This window comes from Falco punctatus (assembly GCF_963210335.1).
Source record: "Falco punctatus genome assembly, chromosome: 1".
In the NCBI taxonomy this organism is placed as follows: Eukaryota; Metazoa; Chordata; class Aves; order Falconiformes; family Falconidae; genus Falco; species Falco punctatus.
Window position 1 is genome coordinate 59622021 of NC_137580.1, and position 20258 is coordinate 59642278.

Here is a 20258-nt window from a genome sequence, read left to right on the forward strand (position 1 = left end):
GCTGGCATCTGATTTTAGACATGGCATATCTGCCCTCTGGAGCATTACTACAGTGCATGGAAAATTTTGACTTAGAGTCAAAGTTACAGCACTGGTATTGGGGGCTGGCTGGGGAAGAATATTCAACTTGGACTAGCTGGTTTTGGGGCCAGGAGTCTGATAGGGTACAGCAGTATTTAGCCTGACTTTGGGGTCCTGAGGCTAGCTACTGCCTGGCAAATTCCCCCAGATTATTTTAGGAGGGCTTTTCATTATTATACGTTTAGCAAACTGCACTTCACAGACTCAAAAGCAAGGTGAAGGTGTGAACCTTGGGTTTGTAGGGCTGACACCCTGACGTGTTTTGCTATATCTTGGTATCTGACCTAATACTGTTTAACTGTCAAGTCAAGTAATTATTTTGAAAAGTAAGCAATATATGGTGATATTCCCGTATGAACTGGGTCTGAAACTGAGATTATCTTCTCCGGTTTTCTTCAGTCTGAAAATACGGTAGTCATTTGCTGTTAAAAATATATCTAGATGATGAGGTGGGCTACATAGGAGAACTGTTGTGGTTTAGCCCCAGCTGGCAACCAAGCACCACGCAGCCACTTGCCCACTCCCTCCCACCCAGAGGAATGGGAAGGAGGATTGGAAAGGAATGTAAAATTCAAGGGTTGAGATAAGAACAATTTAAAAGGTAAAGCAAAAGCTGCGCACACAAGCAAAGAAAGAATTAATTCACCAGTTCCCATGGGCAGGCAGGTGTTTGGCCATTCCCAGGGAAGCAAGGCTCCAACACACATAGTGGTTACTTGGGAAGACATGCCATAATGCCAGATGTCCCCACCTTCCTTCTTCTTCCCCCAGTTTATATACCCAGCATGATGTCATATGGCATGGAACACCTCTTTGGCTAGCTTGGGTCACCTGTCCTGGCCATGTTCCCTCCCAATTTCTTGTGCCCCTCCAGCACTCTGGCTGGAAGGACCCAAGAAAATGAAAAGTCCTTGATTCAGTGTAAGCATTACCCAGAAACAACTAAAAACATAGTGTGCTATCAACATTGTTCTCACATCATAGCTAAAACACAGCACTGTACTAACTACTAAGAATAAAATTAACCCTATCCCAGCTGAAACCAGGACACATAATTACAATACTGAATTTATAAGTTTCTTAAAAGAAAATAGGAAATATGAGTCTTGCACTTAAATTCATTGCAAGGTATTAATGGCTCTGGAACTGGCAAAATTAGGCCTTGAAAAAATGTGATTATCTAAAATAGCAGCAGCAACACATATATGGAAAAACTACTTACAGATCTTTATGTGCACTGGTAGCAGGTAAGTACAACTGTTTAAGTAATTCATAACAGAAGGGGTGAGGGAAAGAAAGAATTTGGGAAATAATGGGGAAATTATTTCACATTTATAAGTAGATGATGTAGAAATTCCTAGGAAAATATGGTAATTGGAAGATGGAAATAAAACACTCCCCAAAGAAGTTGAGGAAGCAAACAAACAAGAAGTCAAAGCTCACATCTGAGATTGATAAGTTAAAGTAATATTTTAAATGTATATTTATTAAAAATAAAGTATTGCAGTAATGGTGAAAGGGTATATATCTCAAATGTTTGACTGAGAAGTGTGGTAAAATGTATGGCATTTCTTCTTTTCTATTCCACATGTTTTACTCACAATATGAAATATTTTGCTCACCTATATCAACTATTATTTGCATTCTTAGTATTTCCATAAAGAACAACAAGATATACTCTGTTTGGCAGAAAAGAATCCTTTCTCAAATGCAGCATGCAGGTTTAGCCTCTGCAGTACCACAAAGATGTCAACAAGTTTTGAAAGACAGTTTTGAATTCAGATAACAACAAAAGAGATGATTAAGGGGCTGGAGAGTTTGATTTATGAGGAAAGATTAAAACGTATTCTGCTTGGCCAAACGACAGCTAATAATGCAAGGGGAGAGTAATAATAACAGTCTACAAGTATTTAAAGCATGAGCACATCAAGAAAAGAAGGGAAACATTTAAGGTGGTACAAAGATTCAAAAAACTGACCTGACATGGAAAAAAGTGTTGAGTTTGTGTATGTTTTTCCTCCAAACTAGGACTAATTAATCTGTGGAACATGTGTAAAGACAAAATAAAATTTGTGAATACAAAACTAATGGAAAAAAAATTGTGCAAATGTAAAACAGAAGGATGCATGTATCAGCTATGGTGCAGGTCCTCAACAGTATATATTTAAACATAGCAGTTAGAAAAATCAAAATTGAAATAGCAAAACTTAATACGACAAATAAGCACAATGTAACACTAGAGGAAGTATGTAACAGTATCATAATTCATGCCCTTTTTAGAAAGAGCCAACCCTGAAAGTAGGTTTGCTTTGCTCAGAAAGTTTCACAACCCCTCGATAACCTGCTACCCCTTCCCTGTGAAAAAGGACCTGGTATTCAGACATAAAATTTGTCATATCAAGACTTCAGCCTTTTAACTGAAAGGTTAACTGAAACAACAGACACCCACTGGATGCTTTTTCATGGGTTAAATCAGCTCAGCCCCATTTGCTGAGAACAAGTGTGTCTACAGGTGACGTTTGAAAGAAAAGCAAGAGATTTTTTTCGTGTCGGTGCTCTTTAACACTTTTTGCATAAGGAAGCAAACAAGAGAAACATTGAAGTTCTTCGAAGGGGATATGAAAGGATGGCTTTTTTACAAGAATGCTGGTAATTTTTCTCAATCCAAACTTACTACACTTTAGTCAAGTACTAGAAATGCTTAATAAAACAAAATACTTCTTTAAGTTCAGTGAAAACTTTCACCATAAGTTATAGGCAAAAACGTTGTACTCTTGTAGACAAACAGGTATACTCTCTTAATCTTGGTGTACTCTTCTTAAAAGACTGTATGAAATTTGGAGTTGATAGTGGAATGAGCAGCTGTCAGTGTACCGATAATAAATTTGAGCTGGACTAGCTGGTCACAAAAGTCAGAAATAAAACAGAAATATATTTCAGAAGGTCAAAACATAAATCTATACTGTATATGCAAATCCATAAGAAAACCCAAAAGGGCAATTAAAAACCACATTTTAATGTAAGTCCTTCAATATTAAACAAGCTTTGAAAGGCTCTGTCCCTAAAATGTCATGACAGCTCTGAGTTTCAGTTGATAGGATTAGATTCAGTTACTAATTAACCTCATTTCATTCTGAATAACCTAGTTATTTGATGTTGAAAACCTCCTCCCCTGTGTAAGAACTGTAGGATTTCAATATATGGACAACCAAATTACTATGCAAGAACTTCTGGCAGCTAGGATGATGTGCAGGTGGTGAGGCACTGGAACTGGTTGCCCAGAGCAGCTGTGGATGCCCCATCCCTGGCAGTGTTCAAGGCCAGGCTGGATGGGGCTTTGAACAGCCTGGTCTGGTGGAAGGTGTCCCTGCCCATGGCAGGGGGGTTGGAACTACATGATCTTTAAGGTCCCTTCCAAACCAAACCATTCTACAATTCTATGATTTTAAGTAAACTTTCAAAAAAGCTCTCAGGTATGTCCTTGATGGATATTGAAAATTAATTTAGATCAAAGATACATTAGTTAGATCCTGTATTGTGGGCTTGCAATATTAAAAATCTTTTATTAGTCTTCGTCTAGAGGAATCAGGCCCTTTTTAAAGCTTACCATGCCTTGGAGGTGAGAAGACTGCAGAAAAAGTATTTTCAGTCTCTTTTCAAATTAAGATCTTTATACACATCTTATATATCTATGCACATGTCCTTGCTATGTTTTCAGCAAAGTACTACTGTTCACCAACCAAAACATGGTCTATACATAGTTCTCATACCTGCCTATGAAATTTTAAACATATCTCACCACCACCCCAGTATATTTTGATCTTTAGTAGTTATATTTTTCCTCTCTGAGAGGCAATACAAAGTAAATGTAAATATATCCCAAATGAAATATTTTCTGTTTTACTAAGGAAGTCTAGGTTATCTCCAGTTTTTTGAATATTGTAATTTCTTAAAGTTCTTCCATAAATGCCCTGCTTGCTTGTCACATCTAACTTCATACTTGTTGCAAAACTTCATATTCTGGAGAAGGTTGTATTTTTTGCAGCATTTTATGGAAAAAGGGACTTTTTCTCTTTTTGACTTTCACATTGCTGTGTGGTGTGTAAAGACAAGAATGAATTTGTGGACACAGAGAAGGTTGTGAAAACATTTGCAATTACTGTGTTTATTTTGTCAATGAAAATCACACCATTAAAGAAGCTGTCTTGGAAAAATAATAGGAGACCAACTGCCAACATCTACCAAACAAGGAAGCTCAGAAAAGGCTAGATAAGTGTGATGCTGAAGCTTGAAACAAAGAACTGAACTGTGCGTTAGCATCAAGCACATGGCGACCTTAGGTCTATTCTGCTCCTATTTGCCTGAGAACCAATGTGCTGGATTCCTGTTGGGCAAAAAATGCTGATGTGTTCTGAACTGGTGTCTAGTGTTACTGTAAACACACACTGCTTTCACAGTTCCCAGCAGAGCTCTCTCTGCACGGGGGTTACATGATCTTTATACTCCTGGCAGGAAAAAAAAGATGTTAATGGTAGGGACCTCTGTTAGGAACAGTAGCCCTTAGCGAGAAAGGGAAGGACTAAAGCGTGGTAATATATCAACAGTCTATGTAAAGAAATGGTTTGCATTGTGAATGTGTGATGTAAGTTTTGCAATGCTAAAGGATCCACAGAAAATTCAATTCAGCAGGGACAGATTAGAGGACTAATGCAATGGACACTGTACTGGTGGGAGAGTCCCAAAAGGCAGCAGAACTGATGTAAGTCACAGGTCTTGTACCGGGGAGTCCGGATGAGGATGGTTATGCAGCTCATGTATGTACCTCATGATCACACCAGCACAGCAAACACAGGGGCAAAAGGGGATATGTTTATTCTGCAAACAGATGGCTGTAAGAGTCTTAAATCTCTGAAGGAACTCCATCATTGCTGTTAAACACCAAAGACTGTTGTAGTAGCTTCTGAATGGCTCTGTGACTGCTTTAAGTCCTAATTCTAGGTCAGTTAGAATTGCATCTTCTTAGTATTTAAATACATTTTCTTTGCAAAATTCTCTATGACTATCTACACCTTGTGCAGCTTCTTTCAGGCATTTATTTCCTAAGACACTAGCAGCAGAAGGGTGCTACAGGAAATATTTCTTCCTTCATAATTTTTTTTTGTCTGTGTCACCCTTATTACACTAAACTGTTATCTCATTTGGTACTGGGGCAACTGTTTGCACAGCTTGCTGAAAGCCAGCTCACTAAAACAACATAGGTTAAAAACCAGATAGACTTAATGTGAATCATTTCGGTGATCTGGTTTACAGAAAATGCTGAATCCCTGAACTTAAACAGTTGGGGAAACAACACTGTGACTCACTTTCAACACAAATCTCTAAGGCAATCACAACCTTCAGTCTATCTGTGCAAAGGTGAATCACAAGCTAGCCCACAGAGTACATGAAGAAGGATATATATTTTGCAAGGATAGCAGATTTGTGCATAATGAAAACCAGGAATTATTGCCTGAATTGCAAGCCAGGCTATAAATCCCATTTAAAAATTGACAGCATGCATTTGAACACAAATCCACATCAAGATCCACAGCTAAACAATTACTACAACTTTTAGGGATTCACATCTCTCTCAATATTTCAGGTACGTAGATTTTGTACAGTTGGCTGAGCATACTACAGCTGACTACTGTAATGCCAAGAGATGAAAAATGAAGTATAGCCACAGTAAGAACATGGTGAAAGTGTTCAATTCCCATTAAAGGTCTGCTTTGTTCTGCAATTGGGTAGCTCTCCCTTATGAAATATGAGATAATTAATCATGCTCATCTAATTACATGTTGAATGAACCCTTTAAAAGAACAATGAAAAACTGCCTTAAAAGCATACGGGAAAGGAAGGCAAGGAATACAATCATATTGCGTTAAGACATATGTTTACAAGAAACATTGTACAGTATGGGCTGCTGTATATGCTAACAGGGGAACATGCACATGGGTTGTGAGTCCTTGTAGGCACTACTGAATAAGGAAGTTTTGTTCCAGGTTCTGGTTCAGAGGCCTAACTTTGCTTTTTGGTCAGCTCTTGTGGTAGAGAGTTCATGACAAATAGCATTAGGGGAACTACTTTTCTTTCCTATTCCTGAGGAAAAGGCTTGAATGAATGGAAACTTACCCAAGAGGAAGGCTGAAACTTGAACTATGAAGAAAATTAATTGAATAGGTGTCAAGAAAGCCTTAGCAAAAGATGGTAGGGATGAACTTAGTTTCACAGTTTATCATAGACTGAGCCATCACTTTCTGTTATTGTGCTAATGAATAGGAAAATGCTCTGGAAAATGAGCTGGAAAGACTCCCACATTCAAGTGATATAACATGACCTACAGTAAGATCCTATGTTAAGATGACTGAACTTAAGCCAGAAGTAAATACCACAAAAGTGAGGAAATCAATGAAGAAAAAGAACGCTGGATTTGTTATTTTTGTGTTTTTTTGTGTAAGCAAGCAAAAAAGAACATTATTAAAAAATACCCCACATACTATGCAAGATTGAGTGGTTTACTTAAAAGCTTTAGGTGCCTTAGAATAAGTAAACTGTTGCTTAGAATGAAGATGTGACTTCATGGGCAGAGGTCTGGCAAAGTAATTGTGGTCAGCTCTGGACCTGGAGGCTTGGAGCGATACTGGTCTTCCTTGAGAAAGCCCGGTAAACACACTCAGGAGATGTTTGGGGTAGGGCACTGAAGGCAGAAGGACTTGGGGGGAAGCAGAGTTGAAGGGCACGATGGAGTGTAATCCAGCTCAACCTCCATAAAAACTCTTGAAACTGGGAATGAAGTCCCTATTTTTAATGAAACTCATTAAATCCAGAAAGTTCAAAAATGTCCAGTATAAATTAGAAGGGTGCATAGGAAACTTAACTGAATCTTCTTAGAAATAAATCGGTGACCTATAAGGTTTGGTACATTCCTTTATGCGTTTATACTGCTCAAAATGCAGCACTGCAGTCTAAGCTACAGAGTAGTGTGTGTCCTCTGAGGCTTAGATGTGAAGCAATTTACTGACTTTGGTTTGCAAGTTAGGCACTGTGTTTCACTCCAGAGATCCAGAGCAGGCAATGAAAGAAAGAAAAAAACCTGTATTGCACCTTCAAAATCCGTTAACTATAAGCAGATATTACAGTTATGATGATAGTTAAATCATAATGGCATGCATATTTTCCAATGTCACTGGAGAGCAGAATTATGCCTCTGGTTTTCTTACCTTAATCTATGTGGGCGCTCTTTAAGAATAATCCTTAATTTAAAATTTGGCATCTTGTAAATTTTGGTTTGGCGATAACTGCTCCTCTGAAATGTATTTTATCCTGCAGTTATGGATAATGTATGGATTTTTTGTGTGTCTGGTAATATGAATTAGCTTTTTCTTGCTCAAAGAACTTAATTTTTTATTTGATGAAATATGAAGGCCATTAGCACTTCATGAATTAAGCTACAATGCACCTAAATTCCTTCTATGATTTAACTGTTATTTGCTCCAATAATTCGAAAGATTCAGTAGTAAACACCAATATTTAATAAATCAGGTTGTTTAGCACAATGACCAGAACATGCCTTGCTACAGGCTGTGATGAAAGAGGATATCCTAATTCTGTGATAAAAGTGTACACCAAAATTTGAGCTATTGACAGCATAAACCAGAATTGCTCAGAATACAGCACTTTTCTTGTTTCTTAAAAGACTGTTCTATGGATGGATAAGTGTCTAATTGCTGCAAAGTCAGGCAAGTATTATGCCTTTGAGTTCACCTGACTGAATTAATGAAATCTGCTGCTTCTTATCAGCAGAAATACAGGAGCCAACTCTTTTCTGGTTGTCTGCACTGTACTGGCCTGGCCAACACAATTCAGATTTTAAGCAGTGCTGCTACTGCATGGTGCATGGCAAACCGGGAGTTTCAGTGCTGGAATGTGTCTCATCTAGTAGCACTGTCCTTGCTGCTACTTGCTAAACACAGCTGGAAGTCTGCAATAATGCATTTACTTGCCTGTTATCTTTGACAATTACAATTCTCCATCTTGCTTTGGTCTGTAGACTGAAGTCTATGGACAATCATTCAAACAAATGATTGTCCATACTGCAGAATACTACAAAGACACTTTGTCTTTTTTTTTTTATGTTGCTTTATATTTCAGGTTTTTTTTTTTCTGTTTAAGGAAAACAGGTTAGGAAGCTTAACTAACGGATCTCAGGAAATGAAATGATCACACCATCTTCAGTTGAACTGGAATGCACTTAAGAAAATAAGAGAGAGGTTTAAGTTAGAGTCATGGGAACTGGTGAACAAAGCACCAAAAAGCTCAAAACCCCAACACAGATGTAGCAAAGATTTTCCAGATGTGGAATTCTTTCTATGGATCAGTAGAGTTAGCTTAACTTACTTAAGCTATAATGATTATTCTGGGGGAAAAAAAAAGTACGGATCATTTCTTATCTCTCAGTCTTTTAATATAACTAAATGCAATTTACTTTGCTGAAGATTTTTATCTAGATTTGCTTTATGAAAAGATGTCTGTTTCTTATTCCTCTTAGTTTGTCTAATGTGGCATACATTGTCTCTCCGGAAGTGCCTTTGAAATGTACTGCAAAAGTTAATATATGTAGCAACTTCTTAGATTGGAACCTTTCTTGGTTAGTTTTTCAATATCCAGTTCCTCATTAAAAACAAAATGATGCCAAGTTTTCACTGTAACTGTAAAATATATCTATATCTATATCTCTACAGTTTCTAGTGTGGTCCCTGGTTAAATTTGTGTTTTTATATTTTTATGATACGCTTAGAATTTTTTTCTTTCCTGTTTATTCAGCTGAAGAATTGCCTTGACTTACTGTATTCTCATCCTTGATAGATTTCTGTAAATTTTAAGAGCCCTCTAATTATTGCTAACAAGTTTCCTACCATGTAGAGGTTTTTTGCTATATGTTATATAGTACTCTTAATTTGATGATAAATAATTGGTACTGTTCCCTGGAGGAAATACATGCTTCTTACAAAACGTAAGAAACACTTATGACAAAAATATATTCAGCTTACATATCAGGACTGAATATTCAATACATTTTTACTACAAGATAACATGTCTGACAAATCAAAAACTAATTCAATATTTGGATTATGACTTATCCACTAGACATTGCAATACTAATTTGACATCTTGGGCAAGTTCTGAATTGGTACATAGAGGGTTATGATTTGGATAAATCTTACAAAAATCAGTGGTAAGAATGTCATTAATTTCATTGAAGAGAGCATTATACTAATCAATTCCTCTCATTAGTTTGTCTAGACTTTTTCTAAACCTGTGTAAAACTTTAGTATCTGCAATATACTGAGGCAAGGAGTCCCATAGTTCAGTTCTAGACTGTGTGGAAAAATGCCTCCCCCTTTGTTTTGAATCTGCCACCTTTATTTGATTGTCCTCTCATTTTTTTACTGGAACAGACCAGAAATTGCACATAAACATCAAGTGGTTATCAATACAGAGTGATTAAACGCGGACAGCTATTGTACTGGGAGATAAAAAAAGAAAAAAAAAAAAAAAAGAGATGAGGTGCAAAGACTTTTACTGTTGAAAAGCATGGTAGGTTTAAAATCCCTGACTGCAAAAGCCAGTACTGCTTCGGAGTGAATCCTACTTTAACTTGTGCAACAGAAACACTGTCTTCTACTTGATCCTTTGTTATTGTCTTATCCTGCAATAGATAATTGAATGGCTGCTAAAAGGCATTTTTCCTACAGATGCTATCTGAATCCATCCTTCAAAACAGAGTCAGACTTAAGTTGTAAGGGTGATCTGTATAAAATGTACTAGTCTGCGATCTTCCTCTAAAAGGGTGAAAGAAATTTTAGGAAAACTAGAGATTATTTCCATGAGTCTCTTTCAACTTTCCAATAATTTTCCAGCCACAAATGCCCTGATAATGATGAAATCAACCTCACAAAATTGATTAACCTGATATACACTTTAAAGTTACATCAATTATGAATGTGAACTAGAGCCCTGCTGAAGACACACCTGTGCTGACACAAGAAATATTATTCCAGTCAAAGAGTTAGCATGAGCTTACCACTAAAATAAGTCCTTGGAACTCTCCAAATGTTCTGGAGTTTCACTGCTGCTTTGAGAACCTCCCATAGTAACTACAAGAGCAAAATCTTTCTAGTGTAGGGCTTTCTTCTGTAAACAGTGCTCAATGTAAGACAACTAGTAGATAAATCCTTAACAAAAGTCTCAGTGTCTTTTTCTTCCTTGCAACATGAAGAAACATTTATTCCAGGATGGCATTGTAAATTAGGTAAGCTGCCTGGAGGAGGCAGTGGTTTATTTTATTATTTTTTTTCCTTACCTTTTAACAGATATTTTGACGGCTCTAATTTCAAACTTTATTTTATATGTATTAAAATTGCTGGTTACTTTCCTCTTTGCCTTTCAATTCTGCTTATTGGTGTCTACTGAGATAGGATGTATCTGGCTAGCACTCTAAAATTGGTTAGCAAATATCTCATCTTATTTTAGGCCAAAGTACAGCAGCAAGTGCAATTGAATCCACCGTAGATTGGGCTTTAAATTAATACCTACCAATTGAACTAAAGAGGCTATTCACTCAGAGAAACTTTCAATGAAATAATTTTAGACTTGGATTTAACAAGCTTCTACTTACACGCTTAGTTCAAACTCATGTGACTGGATTGATTACCTGCAGGAATAACTCCTTGCAGATTCATAGTTTATAGACCATTTGGCAGTTGTGTCTATAAACATGGTGTTCAGTTCTTTCTTTATTTGTAAAACTTATGAATTAAGCAACAATTTCATGCAGTTATCTGATTCCTCAAACGTCATGAAGGGGAAATTCACTAATAGCCAAAATCAACAAAAAAGTAGGTTGAAGATGGTAATAAAGCAATTGCATGAGACAACCGACTGACTTTGCATATAAGAATTACACACTGGTGCATATTAAAGATAAATGGCATCTACCATATCCTAAAGAATCAGCATTTGATTTGATTGCCACTTCCTGACAAGTGCAAAAGCAATCTAATTTTACAAGAGTATTTGCAGAGGAGATTTGAGACACTGGCTAAACTTGACTACTAGATACCACAAGGTATTTTAAAATCTTCAAGGTAATGAGAACCACCTTTTATCAGATATGGTTAGCACCCTTGTTATTACAGACAATAAAAAAATCTAGTTGATTAGGCTAAACATACTACAAGGAGATACAGAAAATCTCTCAATCATTACTTGCTATACGAGAAGGTATTCAGAGCAGAAATCAACAGCTCTAACAAGGGAAAAAAAACGATTCTGAGCAACCTGTGACACTGCAGTTATATACAGCCCTATCACTGTGCTGCCACAGAAGGTTCCATATCACGAAGAAACTTTTGCCTCCAGGTGTGCCTAATCAAAAGTGTGCTATTGGGTGTTTCTCATCTGATTTTCAGCATGTCCTTAGAGAAATGGAAATAAACATGGCTTCTTTATAAAACATCAAAGAACTCTCTCTTTTCCCTAAGGAGCTTGAAAAGGACATTTTTATTCCAATGATAGGAGTTTAAATTGTGTATATGAGTACCTAAAATATAGAAACAACAAAACCCTGTGCTGGCTATCTGGGATGGAAACCATTTCTTATCCTTCTGTTTTAACAGATGGAAAAAGAGAAAAATTATCCCACTGCACTTCCTTAAGTGCTCTAAGCTCTTCATATTAAAGACGATTTAAAATTATTCAGCTCTTTGGTTCATTTTCAAAAACTCTGAAACAACTTAGTAGTCCAAGTCCTATTTTCAAATATAGAGGAGCACAACGCGATCTTACAGATGCTTTGAATGTTGTCTAGGAACCCAAAGAAGTAAAGAAGAGCTTATTAAATTTTTGAGAAATGATTAAGTACCTTCATAATTCTGTGCCATGTGCAGACTTTACTACTCAAAGGTAACATTTACTGGGAAAAAACACAACAGAGAGTGTGTTTTTCACCTTCAGATACCTAAATAACTATGAAAATGTAGCCAAAAGTTAAATTTAAAATTTGGCTCTGGGCATCTCAACTTTTCAGAAGCTGACTGTTTCTGGACACTGAAAAAGAAAGCCCATCTCCTGTTTTCCAAATCAAGAGTCACATCACTACTTTGGAAGCCATAGCCTAATGGTTACATGTCAATATCAATGAGGACCAAATGAAATATAATCCTTTTCATCTGAAGCAACATAAGTCTTTACCATTAACTCAGTCCAAACAAAATTAGTCTAGAAATAACTAGATTAATTGGTTATCATCATTCTCTGTTATTCTTGTGTCCTGGTTTTGGCTGAGATTAAGTAAATTTTCTTCTCAGTAGCTGGTACAGTGCTGTGTTTTGGATTTAGTATGAGAATAATGTTGATGACACACTGATGTTTTAGTTGTTGCTAAGTAGTTCCTACTCTAAATCAAGGACTTTTCAGGTTTCCTGTGCTCTGCCAGTGAGCAGGTGCACAAAAAGTTGGGAGGGAGCAGAGCCAGGACAGCTGACCCCAACTGACCAAAGGGATATTCCATACCTTAGAATGTCATGCTCAGCATATAAAGCTGGGGGAAGGAGAAGGAAGGGGAGGCATTTGGAGTGATGGTGTCTGTCTTCTCAAGTAACTGCTATGCATGATGGAGCCCTGCTTTCCTGGGGATGGCTGAACACCTGCCTGCTGATGGGAAGCCATGAATGAATTCCCTGTTTTGCTTTGCTTGCTCATTTGGTTTTTGCTTTACCTGTTAAACTGTCTTAATCTCAGCCTATGAATTTTCTCACTTCTGCCCTTCCAATTCTCTCCCCTATCCCACTGGGGCAGAGGGAGGGAGTGAGCAAGCGGCTGCGTGGTGCTTAGTTTCATGGCTGGGGTTAAAACTGTCACATTACTACTTTGGAAACCATGGCCTAAGGATTACATGTCATTTTTAATTAGGACCAAGTGAACTAGTTTATATTTCATCTGAATCAACAAAGGTCTTTACCATGAATTCAGTCTGAACAAAATTAGGCTAGAAATAACTTGATTAATTGTTTATCACTATTCACTGTTATTCTTATTACATCCAAAAAAAAGGAAAGAAAAACTTGTTTATGTTTGCTTTAATTTAAAAGGTATTTTGGTCAGGGACTACCTCCTTTAGAATATTTCTGGTATCCAATACATACAATAAGGGACCACAATTTGGGCTGGGTCTTATAAAAGCTACCAAACCACTATGTAACTGATAACTGAATACTGAAAAGCAACTTGATTAAGATTAAATATATGATACTAACCAGAACATACTGAGTAACAGTTTACAGTCTCTATGGTGGTGTTCTAAAAAGTAAGCACATTAGAATTAGTTGTAATGTAATATTAAATTGAATTTGCTGAAAGTAACAAATTTGTAACCCTTCTGCTGTATTTTCTGCTTTGACAACAAAGAGCTCAATCATGAAACATTGTTTCCCACAATGTTTTTGTTTGGAAGTTAGGATTTTACAGTTGAGAAGAGTGGATAAATAAATGATAAAAACTGACTGGAGAGCAGCTCTATGGAAAAGGCCCCAGGGTCTTGGCAGACAGCGAGCTGAGCATGAGCCAGCAGTGTGCCCTGGCAGCAAAGAGAGCTGGCAGCATCCTGGGATTTATCAATAAAAGCATAGCCTGTAGATTGAGAGAAGGGATTATCCCCCTCTATTCAGTGCTTGGTAGACCACATCTGCAATACTGAGTCCAGTTTCAGGATCCTCCCAATAGAAGAAAGATATTGATAAAAGGGAACAATTCCAGGGGAGGGCCACCAAGCTGCTCAGGGTCTGGAACACTTGGCCTGTGAACTGAAACTGCAGGACTTGTTCAGCCAGAAGAGATGGCTTTTGGAGTCCTACCAGTAGCTCCCCAGGACCTCATGGGAGGGCAATGAGAAGATTGAATTAGGCTTTTCACATAGTGCATGTGAGAACAACAAAAGACAACAGGCATAAACTGAAACCAGAAGGCATCAGACTGGGTATAAGGAAAACAGTCTCCTCCATGGAGACAATACAGCTGGGGAGCAGGGAGCCTACAGAGATTGCACAAACTTCATTTGAAGGTTTTTAAGACTGGACTGCATAAAGTCCTGAGCAACTTTGGCTTCAGGTCTGGCCCTGCTTGAGCAGGAGATTGGAGAAAGGACTTCCAAAGTTCCCTTTCAAGAGAGTTATCTTTTGTTTAACTGTATTTCACTAATAGGTGATGAAGTCTGTTGTAAGAGATATTCTTACAATTTATCAATCTGTGATGAAACTTATATTATTAGTGTCAAAATATGTTTAAGACGTCAATGCTGATGCGGCCTTCCCCCCCCCCCCCCCCCCCCCCCCCCCCCAATCACATAGCCTCTGGGATATAAATAACTTGCCTTAACAGGGAAATTATATGTTGCCTTAAAACCACATTGGATTGGACAGAAATGGGGCAGCTGAAAGACTTAGCATGATGGCCAGCAGCAGTAATTACTCAGGTGGCACTCTATACATATTTATTCCTATCAGGGAAACATCTTGTTTAGAATTAAGCCAATTCTAGTACAGAACTTCAGAAAAGACAGCAAAACAGCAAAGGAAAATTCGGTTGCTCACCACAGGAATATACAGCACTGAGCGACTACTTGTTTTCACTAAAGTGAATACCGACATTTAAATATCTGTCCAGGAAACATTTAAAGATGTTTCCACAATTAACACAATCATCACAGAATCTAGGAAAGTGTCATAGCTACAAAAGCATTAAAGTACAAGTTATGGAGCAATGCAATGTAAAAGTAACAGCCTATCCTTGTTATTGGCCTAAAATAATTCAGTTAAGCTTTTCTTTCTAAGTATACTAAAGATCAAAATAGATGAGACTATATTAAAGAAATGAAAAAAAAAGCCTTTGAAGATAACAACAGCATATTTTGATTGAAAAAGTTCTTCCAAAGAAGTATATAAGCAGGTCCATAGTGATGGCCCATACCAATGCAGGTGAAATAAGAAAACAGAAGCTGGCTAAATATTTAATATTTATTAAATAAATATTTATTTAGATGTACTTTGTCATTATGCAGTGACTGAATGAAATTTGTTTTAGCTTTCCAGAAAACACCTGTTTTCCTCTTCAGGCATGGGACCTGTATGTTTGTGTCCTGCTTCAATGGTCTACAGTCTTCTTGACTGCTGGATCCCTCTCATAGCACATTCACAATACCCAGCTCTACCCTTTGCTTTTTAAGAATCAAGAAAGGAATATAAAAGAGAAAATCATGAGGAGTTTTAGGGGCCATCCTGTGTCCAGTGCATTTGGCATGGTTTTAAGTGGACTTTCAGAGGAAAGCTGTAGTCCCAAGGATCTACTGTTACTTCCAAAACCTAAAGAAAATGGCCATGGTACCTTAAGATTAATGAGACTTTGGCTTTGCACAGTGCTACATGCATTTCAAAGTTTATGTACTTATATACACATGTATACTAGTGAATATGGTATGACTTTTAAAAGCAAAGTAATTTATTCAGAAACAACTACAGTAGTGTGTGGTTAATAAGCCACTAAAAATCAAATACCTAAAACCATGATATCAGCTATTTTACTGCATTTAGAAAAAATAAAGAAAAATCAAACCCTAAACATCATCAGGAATCTTAGCATGAAATGTCAGCTTTTGGTATCTATTGGCATCATAAATCTTTTTTTTCTAGTAATGAAATAAATGACAGTGGAATAAAAATATATCTATTAGTTTCTAATAGTGTTCAGTAGACATCCATGCATATTCTGGCAGAGTCTCTGTAACTGCTTCTTAGCATGACAGATTGAAGTGCGAGTGCTCACCTGACATTTTTATTTAGAAACAAAACACTCCCCTAAATCAAATTTCATAACTGTTGCAACATCAACAGTAAAAGAAAGATTACCTAGCTAGGAACTGATACTTCATACTAAAGTCTCACAAAACCACTAAGACTGTTCTGCCAAAACAAGATATAATACTTACAAAAATGAACATTTAATATTTAATTTTGCCCAATTTATTCTAGAACACTGGCTAGAGATATTGTAAAGCAACCAGAAAACTGGTGCTAATTAACTTGTATTTCTTTCCAGTTTATGTGGAAACTAATATCCTGTAGCCAGTCAGATTAAATTTGTTAATGTTTGCTTTAGGTTCAAAATAAGCTATGTATGTATGAACCTTTAATTACTTTATTAAAACAGAGCATCCAGTGGACAGCGCTCGTAGAAAGAATTGATTTATCTGGATCTAGAATATATTTGTAAAATCTAGTGAAGACTTTTTTTTTTTTCCTTTTTGATTAGAGCTGCAGTTAAATGAAATTAAAAGAGCTCTACCTATTGGGCCAAGCAGTTGGTCTTTTATGTGCCTTGTTTAATGACAGTGAACTTGTCACTACTGGATTTTCAAGATCCTCCCACTGTGAGTTCTCACAGATAGGCCCGACCCACCTTGTCATCACTCCATCACCTCCTGTTCTACAGCTTGTCTCACCATGGGGCCAAGCACCAAGTGTCCTCTGCTACCTGACACTGACAATCAAAGGTCTGTGAGAGGAAGTACCCTGCCGTTAAGGTCCCTTTAATCACTGTGTATTTGTCTTCCTTGTGAATCAAATGCAACCAGGAAATTAACACCAAAGGACATTGAGCCTGTACTATATGAAATAGTATCCTTACCAGAGATCTAGAGATGATGCTGGGGGTGGGCTGGGAGGTGGAAATAGATTTGTTCACTGCTGGGCCCATATTGCAATACTAACACTGCGGAGCTTTCAAACACTTTACGTTGGCCAGAGATCCAATGACACTGCTGTCTTTGTCCTTAATACTTTATCCTTGTTTGCTGCTGATCACCAAAAGAGAGATGAGAAATGGGCTATCAAATCTGTTCTACTCCATGTCAAAGACTGACACTTTTATTTGTCCGGGAGTAGAGCTTTCTAACCTACTAGTTAGGGAGAGTACTGAAGAAGTTGTGCACTTTTTTTCATAGTATGTCTTTAAAGCAAGAGGGAATATTTTGGTAAAATCATGAAAGCTCTTAAAAGCATGTTCACTTGCTATTCTGCTAGGGAGTTTTTACTGCTACAGAGGGGTAGTGTCCCTTGCTTTTTTGTATCATCATGCATTCTATGTTTTTTAATTGATCCAAGTTTGTACTTAATAACTAAAATGTAGAGCTCAATGACTTAAAAACCCTTATTTTGTTTTTAGAGCAGCAAGGTGTGTTCAACCAAAACACCACAGAGCAGTTGTTTTATGCACAGGAAAAATTTGTTATAATGCTGAACATTATGGGTCAATGGTGTGAATATTTTTTTAATATTTATTTAGGGCTAGACTAAACCTTCTGCCCTGTTTATGTGATAGCACATAGTTTCATCACCTCAAGAGAAATAAGCTGTGCTACTCCCTGACCAGATGTGGGTATCCACTCTATCTCTCCGGCTGGCTCTGTTGTTGCAATGTGTCTAAGTCACAGAGTTCACTATTCCCTACAAATATTTGAGGATAAATTGGGAAATCATGAAGTAGGTCCACAAAGAGACTTAGGCAATACTTCTAATGTTGACTTACAGTCATTTCACTTCTGTTTTGGCAACACTGCTTCAGAAACCTCGCAGTTAGTTGAGAGTTAACCAATACCATTCATGAAGTCTCATGTGTGATTCACATCAATAAACCGAATGCTGATATATAACCAGGTGAACCAAAGGTTCATATGCTGATTATTTTTAGACTATAAATGAAGCCAACACCGCTAACTCTGACACAGACACCGCCATTATTGACAAGTGAGATGAAGTCTCCATCCCTCAAATTTCTTCATAGTTTGTGGACAGAATTTGAGAATAAAAATCACAACAGTCAGCAAGGTAAGTATAGGCACGGAAATACATAAATTACTCAAAAGACAGACAGATGCATCTGAAACACAAGTCTTTTGAAGCTGGTTGCTGGCCTGCATTCCTGATTTACGTGCCAGTAGTCCCAGCCTTGAGTCATCTTTCTTTTTTCCTGACTGTGCATGTAGTTTGATCTTAATTTCTACCTTAGCAAAGTTCTTTTGAAATATTTCCTTTTTTTTCACCATTGCCAGAAATGTCAACAATATTGAGACTTCCTAAAAATTAATTTCTCAGAGATATCTGATGCCATAGTACATCATTTGCAATGCCCTAATTCACACAGCTTGAAGCAATAGTGTACACAGTTAGCCACAGCTGATGTTCTGCTCAATATACTACTGATCATTTATAGATTTTTGCCAAAGGGACTCTGCAATTGCAGGTTTTACTTCACTTTCCACTGTAAAAAAACCCCAACCAAAGCTAGTTATGCAACCCTTGTTATTAATTAACAAAAGTAGCAATGTTTTCAGATTAAGTTTGGCTATAAATGGAAAAATAGTGTGTATGTTGGGTTTTGTTTTTTTAAGTATTCCATCTGAAAGTTTGTATTTGAAGTAGTCAAAATTTACTGCATGTTGGAAAATATATAAAATTGAGAAAATATTTAATTTCAAGGATTAACAGCTGCTATAAACATAATCAGTAATGTGTGAACTTCTAAGATGCTTAAGCAGCTTGGTCCATTTAAAAATCTGTTTTGTTGCCTATAGGAAAAGCATTTGAAAGTATCAAAACATCTGGAGTCTACAGAATAGAAAGTCTTGTAAAAACAAGTTTTTACTTATGTATATAGAATTTCTGAAACAGAAACACTGAAATAACAGCCTTTCTACTTTTTTGTATTTCTCATTCCAGTCCCAGATGAAACCGAAGAGTTATAAGTGGGAAAGAGGGCGCTACAAGGAATTATTACTTATTACTCAAAGTGAGAAAAATTGACTAGGCATTTTGAGTACATTTTCAATATAATTTAAATTTTAATGCAGTGCTACCCAAGCTCTTTACCTAATGTGTTATTAGCATAGTCAGTAGTAAAATAAACAGATTCTTTTTGTTCTGTGATATTTTGTAAAATATTTTAGTTTGTTTGTAATAATATAAACTAGAAAGAGTTAGGTTGTTGGTTATTTCCAAATAAATATCAAAAATAATATTTGTTTTGTTCTCTTACAGCAGACATGCAAATAAGGTATATTCAGTTTTTGAAGGCTTTCACACCTTACTTATGGCTTTGTCATTCATGCGTCTTATGCAATGTCATTTATCTGGTGAAGGGTAAGCAGAATTCTTCTTTAGGAAAAATAAGGGAAATTCTAATTACCTCTAGAACCAACTGACTTCAGTCGATAGGCCTGATTTAAATAATCATCTCCCTAATACATGCTCACTATTTCCAAAAAAACAGTATAACCGCTTGAGCTTCTGAGCTGTAAAGAGTTAAACAAAAGCCAAAACTGGTTAAAAGGCAACCACATTTCCATTCAGTCTAGCTTGTGCTCATGTACATGGAAGTGTCAGCAAACTGACTCCAGATAGCATGAAGTGCCACCTAATATTTTTAGTATTAAATATAATGCTGTCTACAAAGAACATAACACTGAAGTCTGAGCAGGAAGAGAGGGACAGATTCGTATGCATATATACAGGTTATAAAGCATACATCAAAACCACGTTTATTTCATACCATCATCAGCACTGACATAATTGGCAGTTTTGACACTGAAGAAGTAAGCATAAAGCTTTGAGTTTTATTTCTGATTTTACAAGTTGTTAGCTGTAGCCACCATTTGTTGCACGTCTATTCCTCTGGTATAAAACTGGGGTCATTACACCTCTATGCCCTGAAGATTTTTTAATGACTTCGGGGTACTTTTTAATCTTGTACAGTACATAATTGCTAAATACGTACAAAACCCTATAATGTTGCATGGCTGCTTGACAGAGTATTTGCAGTTAGGTCCAAATAGTAGGGCCAGTTATAAGCAGTTTGCATATGTGGACATAATTTAAAGGTTGTGGCCAAACATAAACATGAAAAAGAAATACCAAATAATACCACAGGTGATATCAATAAAGAAAATGCTTATTAAATATGTGTTACAGTTTGGGAATTATTTATGAACTTCAACAGGTAAAATAGCAACATCCTGACCAGACAACTCCATA

The 20258-nt window shown here is 36.8% G+C and overlaps 1 protein-coding gene across 2 annotated transcripts in view; it reads right to left on the reverse strand.

Moving 5' to 3' along the window:
• DLC1 (DLC1 Rho GTPase activating protein) overlaps positions 1-20258 on the reverse strand; it is a 231565-nt gene that overhangs the window by 111871 nt on the left and 99436 nt on the right. The window lies entirely within an intron of this gene.